The sequence below is a fragment of the Nicotiana tomentosiformis genome, chromosome 5 (assembly GCF_000390325.3).
Source record: "Nicotiana tomentosiformis chromosome 5, ASM39032v3, whole genome shotgun sequence".
NCBI lineage: Eukaryota > Viridiplantae > Streptophyta > Magnoliopsida > Solanales > Solanaceae > Nicotiana > Nicotiana tomentosiformis.
In genome coordinates, this window is record NC_090816.1 from 46,983,671 (window position 1) to 46,992,924 (window position 9,254).

Consider the following 9,254-nt stretch of genomic DNA (forward strand, 5'->3'; position numbering starts at 1 on the left):
ACGAAGTGCTCGTTGTCAACTGGATATTGAGGAGTTGTATTGGTACTACATACGTGGTGCAGGATGTTTTCCCTGCGTGTTCGGGCAGGCTATTATGATTGCCTAACGGAAGGATGTTCTTTTGTTCCAGCTTAGTATCTGTATTTTCTATGATTTTAAGATGATGCACGGATTGCGATAATGTTCATGCGTTGTTATCGCACATTGTTGGTGTAATGGTAGGGTGCTCGGTTATGTGTTGAGGCAGTGAATGGCTCGAAAGGGGGACTTCTCAGTGCATGATTTAGAGGTTCATCATTTAATTCCAGCAAAGGAAAGGCAATCGGACAGTTGATGTTTAGGTTTTTGGTTGAAGGTGTAACGAGACTTCGTATTTTCAAGCGTGGAGGAATTTTCATTGCGATGATGTGTCGTGATCCTTGTTTGAACTCATAATGGTTTGCCGGTGTTATGGTCTTCTTTGATTTTGCCTTCGGGCAGGGTGTTGTGAAATGGTGCTTGAGGGGCGGTTGTTAGAAATAGCGGTGTGCAGCGATTCAGGATCGATTTGGTATTTCTAATGTTGATGGCTCGAGAGAGATGATCTTCGGAGAGTCTTAGAGTCGGTAACAATCTATTGGTTCAGGTGCTACAGAGATGCATTTTTTATTTTTTATTTGATGCAATAATTGGGCAGCAAAGTATGAGAGAAGACATGGAGGGAAGTGTTTCGCAGTGGTTGAAGTACTAGCAGGTCAAGTATGAGAAGAAAAGGTGGAGAAGTTGCTTAAAGGAGATGGTTTAACCGAAGTAAAAGTGACAGATTAGCATATGGCTTCTGTGGTAGGATAGCCGCGTGCCTTGATAAAATGTAGAACGGTTCGAGGATCGTGATGGAAAGTGATTTGGCCTACGGATTTTATTTGGAGTGATGGTTACTGTACGAAGAAAGATTAAATATGGCAGAAAGAAGTTTGTTTGAAATAAAGAGGGATGTGAACATCTGATTATTGTTTCAGGTGCAATATGCCTTGAGTTCGGTACGTATTGTTGAACTGTCAGTTTATGTCAATAGGGAAGGAGCAAACCTATACTGCTGGTGGGCGAGCATGAGCTCGGGAGAATTTATAAATTACGTGGTAGTTGTACCCAGTGCAGTGTCGTTTGAAGATTTCAGTAAGGAAGTTCCACATGTGGGTTATCTCTTGTGAGCGGGTTAGTGGTGGCGTGATGTTAATGAAACCTCTGCGAGGAATATTACTTGCTGCCTGGTAATAGGTCGAGTTTGTGACTGTGACTGGTGATTCGGGATGTTCATGAAAAGCTTAACAAAAGACTTCGAGAATTCTGGCGGGTTAACGGTGCGAGATCATGGTAATTAAGAAGGAGGAATTGTTGCAGGCTCTGCATTATGCGATGGTAGCTTAAAGCTAAGTGGGGGAGCCACACCATTTACGATTGGATCGCGTGGTTGTCTGCTTGTGCGGTTTTTGGTTATCGATGTATTAGCGGATTAAGTATGACCAAGAAAAAGAAATATCAGGGGTAATTAAACAAAGAATTGATGGACGCATGCTATATTCAGCGTTATCGATGCATGTTCAGGTTTTTGGGAAGACTCGGAGCTTATGCTTTTGTGGATGTGATGTACAAGGAAAAGAGTTCAGCCGGTTGCTTCTTCGAGAGGGTGTTCATATGCTAGTAGCGCGTTGGATTTTGGTCATATTTGGGACTAGGTCAGAGTGGGTGACTCTCGACAACGGTCCTAGTGGATTCAAGAATTTAAGCGCAGTATTAGAGGAAAGGAAGAAATAGCTTCGGACTCGCGAAAGGTCTTGCAGAATGGGTGCACTAGTTTGAGGTGCTATTGTGCGCATAATGAGGTATGTGATGATTCATGGGTATTGAGATGATGTGGTCTCGCGATTCGGGTCGCTCGGAATAAGTGCGGATTGAGTTTGTTATGTTGTAGAAGGAGTTATTATCATTTCTAAGACAGGTCAAGAGTAATTGTAAAGAAGTTGGGTCGGTTATTAATGGTTGAATCAGCATGATTTTGACAATGATCAGTTCATTCGGTGCGTGAAGTTATAACATGTGGTTGTGGTGGTACGTGCGGGCTTGACAACCACCATAATTTAGTTGATTTGGGAAGTATTGGATTCGAATGCCCTGGTGGTGTAAATGGATTTCCGAGGGAGTTATGGCGATTTAGATCACGACTCAAGGTTTATATTTTCTGCTATTTGGGAATTCAGTTGCATGTTGCATTAGTTCTTCTGAAATGAGCTAAGTGAAAGGTTTTCTAGCCAATGAAGTGCTCATTCTACTAGTAGCTCAGGCGTTATGATGAATTCTGGTATTCTCGCGTAACGGCATGATAGATGCAGTGAGCAGCATGGGAAATTGAGAGTTGAGGATCAAGGTCATGTTTCGGTGTTGACAAGAATATCATGAGCTCGGATGAACAGGGGTGAATTCAGGTGTTCATAGTAAGCTGGCCTTTTCTCTAGTGTCACTTGAGAATGACATTCTGTGTAAAAGGCTTTGTGTATTGATTTGCGGGTTCTTGGATTGCTTTACAGATTAGTACGGTTGGTGGTATGGAGGTGCAGACTTTGCTACCTGGTGCGGAAGGTCGTGGGGGCATACCCCACGAGAATGACTGTATAAGTGTAACAAGTTATTCACATGACTGTTAAAAATTGAAAAAGAGTATGGAGATTTTGGTAATATCGCAAATGCGAGGGTTTTATGCTTGAGAGGCGTTCTATTCCTTGGGTTGTGGACTATGTGAGTTGGTGCCGAATTTGGCAGTTGTTCTTGTGTGTCAAGAAAAAAGGTTATTGTGGACCCTTGAAAAGTTATTAACCCAGTACAGTAGGATCAGAATCGGCTTGAAGTCCATTGGTGGGTCTAATGTGAATGTGTGCTCTACATCAGGCCGGATGTGTTCGTTCAGCATGGCATTGCTTATGGAAAAGTCTTCGAACATTGGATGTCATTCCCGTCATCTGTATTCCATATAATACTCTATTGTGCCATATAGGTGGTAAGATGGCTTGATTATCCGCAAATGTGTTGAGGCCCCGTGTAGCTGGTGGTATTATATGAGCAGGATGGCCCACGGGATGCATGTCATTTATCGCACCTTAGTTGTGCTTGGGTTTGTAGTGTATGGAACTATCTGTCTCCCCACAAAGTTGTATTATGCACTCAACATGCGTGTGGTCGATATTCGGGTATTTTTGTAAGGGTAAGCGTTACAGCTTGATGTATATTTTCTTCTTGATTGTTATGTGCGGATCGGGTGGCACGCCGCCACGGGTATATATTGTTTGGATCGGGTTGCACGCTGCAACAGTGTCAAGTTGGATCAGGATGCACGCCGCAACAGTGAGATGTTGATTACGGTTCCATATATTATTTTCTGTGTATTTTATTTCTCATTCACTGAGGAGAGTTCGTAGCGTCTGTTCGATCGTTTTATTTATTACGCAGGCTGGGAGCTTCCATTCCAGAGTTCGCTTTTCCTTATATATTGCATTTGAGTTTGTAGCCTATTGGCGCATTGTTGGCGTCGTACGAGATCTTGGTCAGTGTTTGAGGTGGCTTATTGCATGCATAGCTTATACTGGGTGAGACGAGACTATTGGACCTGAAATCAGTGCAATCATATTTATATAAGGTATGTCAAAGAGCAAATATTGTTAGTCAGCCAGAATAAGATAATGGTCCTTGTTAGGAGGAAAGACTCCATGATTTGTTGGTTCAGCAGGTGGTTATAAGATACCACGCATCTCCTTCGTCATGGCAGTACCGCAAGAATTGGAACAGGATTTATATGTGTCATGAGATGTATTGCGGGCATCGGATTCGTGAAATTTCAGCTTTGGTGGTCAGAGGATGTTACTATGGGCAACCGACTTAGGTGGTGCATGGTGTGATCTCAGCATAGGTGCATGATCATGCTTTGGTACAGTGCGTGGTGATTGGTACGGTGTTCGTATGTTAGAATCAGGTCTTGTAAAGAGATTCGAAAGTTGGAACTTGGTTCTAAAGCTTGTTAGCTAAGGTTATAGGGAGGATTTTCAGTCTGGCTCAAGCTAGTGTGTTCAACTGGAATGTGGTGGCCCGGGTAGGTGCACGGGGTATTAAACAGTGATTTGGGACAACTCCGAAACAGTTTTTAGCACGTTCAAGGACGAATGTATGCTTAAGAAGGGGGATAATGTAACTACCCGACCGATCGTTTTTTGCTCTAGCGCGTCATTCGGTAGTTTGAGGCCTTGAGTTGCTTCACTTCAGGAATTATGACTTATATATGTGGTCGGAATTGAATTTTGGGAAGTTCGGGATTGATTTGGAAAGAAAATTCTAATTTTGGAAGCTTTAAGTTGGAAAAATTGACTAAGGTTTGACCTGTGAGTAAACGACCTTGGAATCGGGATTTGAAGGTTCCAACGGGTTCGTATGATGATTTTGGTCTTAGGAGCGTATCCGGATATTGATTTGGAGGTCTGTTGGTTATTTCAGCGCCAATTGGCGGAAGTTGAAAATTGGATGATTTTTGGGAAGTTTGACCGGGAGTGGACTTTTTGATATCGGGGTCGGATTCTGATTCCGGAAGTTGGAGTAGGTCCGTAGTGTCAATTAGGACTTGTATGAAAATTTTGAGGTCAATCGGACTTGATTTGATATGATTTGGACGCGTTCGTCGAAGTTTGGAAGTTTGAAAAGTCAAAGAAGGATTTTGATCGACGATTCGTAGTTTTGATGTAATTTGGTGTGATTTGAGGCCTCGACTTAGATCGTAATGTGTTTTAGAATGCGTTGGTATAATTGTTTAAGGTTTCGAGGGCATCGGGTGGATTCCGGAGGGTTAACGGATCGAGTTTGGGCTTGGGGGAAAGTTGAGGCAGGTGGTGTCTAGTGCAATCGCACCTGCGAGAAAATGGCCACAGGTGCGAGACCACAGAAGCGGCCCAGGGGTCGCAAATGCGGAATGAGTGAGGGTTGATGGATTCGCAGGTGCAAGGAAATATTCCGCACCTGCGGGCTCGCAGATGCGGGCGGAGGAGCGCAGAAGCGGGAGCTGGGCAGAGGGGGAAGGCCACAGAAGCAGCAGTCTGTGCGCAGAAGCGCATTTTGGCACACAGGAGCGGAGATGGCATAAGTGAGGGACGTTCACAGAAGCGACTTTTTACTCGCAAAAGCGAGGCCGCAGATGCGGCAATTCTATCCGCAAAAGCGAAAACTAGGCAGAACATAAGGAATCGAACTTGGTCATTTCATCATTTTCGTTTGAGATCTTTGGAGCTCGGTTCTTGGGCGATTTTGAGGATTTTATTCATGTAACACAAGGTAAGTAATTTTTCACTTGTTGTGAGCTAAATATAAGGTTTATATGTGGATTTAAGGAGGAAACTTTAGAAAAATTATGGGATTTTTGTAGAAAACCTAGAATTGGTATTCTAGATCTTTACCACGAAATTGGGCATGGAATTTGGAATAAGTTATATATTTGAGTTTGTGGTGTTATGGGTAAAGTTTATCATCAAAAATTTTCAGAATCCGGGCACGTGGGCCCGAGGGTTGATTTTATCGACTTTTCGAGCGAAGTAGGAAATTGTTTAAATTGATTAACTATGGGTATTAGAGTATATTTTGATTGGTTTGCATATTGTTTGACTAGTTTAAGACCGACGAGCATTGGTTTGAGGTGTTGAGAGGCCTTGGAGCTGGTTATGGAATTTCGAAGCGAGGTAAATCTCTTGTCTAACTCTGTGAGGGAAAAACTACCCCCAAGGTGATAATTATTGTTATGTGCAACTAGTTGTAGGTGCTACGTATACACGAGGTGACGAGAGTCCATACGTAGCTAAAGCATGTTATCTCGGGGTAGACTTAGGATCTTATCCTGTGATATTTAAATTATTTGAACTCATTCTGCTAGCCTAACTAATTAAAGTTATAATTGAATTTGAATTATAAATAAACGTATGTATAATAGGCAAATACTTGACACTTTGAAATTTGGATAAGTAAATTGAGAAATGGTAACGATTATATTCATTTTATGCTCTTGTGTTGTATTGTAAATACGTATCTCGTAATTCAATGAACTTTCTTCCTTTTTGTATGGAGTGGGCCGAACGCATCGGCGGTATATAGGTGCATCTATGGTTCGTGCCGCTCGACCCTCGGCAGTGTACATATTATTATGGATCGGGCCGAACGACCTCGGCATAATTGTGCATAATATCACTGGTAGTCCGAACATTCACGAGTTAATCTTTATACTGATGCCCGACATATTATACGGTGTTCCTTATTTATTTGATAATGGCACTTGATAATTTCTGAGATATTAAGGCAGGATACAAGATCGAGAAACTTATACTTTAAAAGAAATAATTGGAGGATTATGTACCTTACAGATTTATCTGGTTATTGCCGTATGCTATATATCTACTTAAATTTTATTATATTGCTTTATTTGACCTATAGTAAGTGTCGATGTCGACCCCTCGTCACTACTCCTCCGTGGTTAGGCTAGATACTTACTGGGTACGCGTTGATTTACGTACTCATGCTGCATTTCTGCACGAAATGTGCAGGAACTGACAGGTGCATTTGGTGATCATCCTGGCGCGTAGGCGCACCTATTGAGAAGACTTTATGTGAGCTGCATTCCAGGCCACGCATCGCAGTCTACCGAGTCTCCATTGTACTATTTATTTTATTTTGTCTTATTATATTCGGGACAGACGTAGTATTAATATTGTACTCCTTAGAAATTGCTAAGGACAGACGTTGTATTAATATTGTGACACCGAGTTTTGGAGATTTTTGCTGGTTGATCGTTATTGTAGATCACGTAGTTATTATCATTTTTCTCTGTAAATTCTATTTTATACTATTTAAGTTATGCAAATTATGATCTCGAGAGTAATAAATGAGTAAATGATCTCGAGAGTAATAAATGAGTAAATAAATTGATGAATTAACGTTGGCTTGCCTGACGGCGACGTTAGGCGCCATCACGACCTATAATGGATTTTGTGTCGTGACACTGCCCAGACAAGTAGGGTCAAATACTTGTTGCTAGGTAGATCACCTAGTAGTTGTCTATTATGTCGTTATCGGTATGGTAGTCCCGGTAAAAAGTTAAGAGATAATTTTTTTATGTTTAAGCCTAAGGATCCGAAAGTGATTTCAATGACTTAATTGAGATGAAATGGTTTCGTATGATTTTATTATAATCATGGATTTATATAAATGTTTTAAAAGTTTGTATCATGATTTATATTTTTTTAGTCTTTTCATTTAAAATGATAAAGAGCATGAATTGATATAATTGTCATCATTTTATATCGAATGTTAGTTGTATTATTTTTGTTAAGCCTTGTCCTAGGAACTTGAGTTAGAGAGAGTCTATGACACTTATTGAGTACCGCCATGGTGTACTCAGCCCTCAGGGAGCCCTCTCCAGGGTCCCTCTTACTTTATATGTTTCATGAGGAGGTATGGTACGTGATGAGCAGATGAGCCTAGGATGAATCTCTTTCCGAGGTGCATGATGAGGTACCACTTCTATTTCTTGGTATCTGTCATGTTGATTCTTTACACTCTGTTGGTCGGGATTGTCCCAAATATTTATTTTATTCTCATATCATAGACATTCCATAGACTATTAGTATTCTTTTGGGGTTGTAATTGATGGTCATTCATATATCATGAAATGAAAAGGACATTGTAATCCTTATGTATTTTCAATTATTGAAAATGATGTATTTAAAGATTATACTTTATGTATGGTTTTAATCATTTAAAATAATTATGTTTTCAAAAAGGCTTCTGCATGCATCTGTTAATCATATAGATGGACATTCTAGTATGAGTTGGTTCACCCAGGTTGGGTAATGTGTCGGGTGCCGATCACGTGGTCTTGGATCGTGATAGTAACGATGCTATTATTGACCATTTTCAAAGTATAAAAACTATCGAGGACAATTGTAAAGTGAATGATAATTTTTGCGAATTAGTATTAATATAGTGCGCTTGTCCACTTGTCGTCACCATAAAATTCTATATAATGGAACCAAACATCTATCTTAAAGATAATAGTGCACCCATATTATTAATTAAAATCCTGAATACGCTTCTGTCTGTTCTAGGAGTGTTTCGGAAGAACTATTGAGAGGCAATCTTTTGTTCTAGACTAAGAAATTAGTTTGGAGTGAGTAGCTATAATTAGTTGGATTATAGGTTGTTGAGTGACTAGATTTAGTCTCTAAGGTTATAAAAGGGTTTTGTAACCTGAAATTGCTCATCGCTTTAGGGAAGTTTGTGAGAAAAATCCCTGAGTTAGATCATAATTTTTAGCCCCTTGAGCAAGGAGGTTTTCCATGTCAAAATTCATGTCTTCTTTAGTTTTTGCATTAGTTACTAGAATTGCAAGAACCAGTTTAAGAATCAGGTTCTGAGAAAAACGTAAATTGTGGTAGAAAATTTTAATTGGTCAATACACTATTCATCTCCCCTAGTGAATAAGTGGTGCATAATTCTAACAAGCATGTGACCCCAAGTATTTTTTGTATTAGAAGGGGCTGTAAAATGACGCCGTTCAATCAACACGATTTAATATGTTTAATTTTAAAAGAAAGAAGGTAGAGTAGAAATGATTAAAATAAGTCTGTATGCAGTAAAAACCGGTTAGTCCTTCGTACGAACTAGTTTAAATGGTAATACATTGGATCGGAGAAGCATCTTCGTAGTATCTGGTTGAGGTCCGAAGTCAGGTCACCAAGCTTCGAGCCCGAAGGACCAATGTCGAGCTCAATGTTATTATCAAGATCGAGCCCAAGTCGAGCTATGATGCAAAGTAAAGTTATCGAGCTTATGATTCAGAGACCAACCAAACACTGAGCCCGAATCAATGCAGGGGTCCGAGTCAGAATCGAGCTCGAATCAGGATCAAGAGCTCGAGTCAAGACCGAAAACTCGAGTCAATATCGAGCTCACAGATTGAGCTCACAGACGAGCTGTTGCAATCCCACTAGAGGAGAGAATCCTGGCAGGAATTATGGAAAAGTTGATTTGTCATGGTTATTCCACTATATATTTTTAATTATATCTAAAAGTAGGATTCTCCACTATAAAGAGGATGGCTACATTTCTGTAAAGGACAGTGTTTTCTTGCTTACATTGTAATTCAAGCACCATATTCTCCTATATTCAAGAGTTATTCTTTTAAGCTCCATAAATTGATT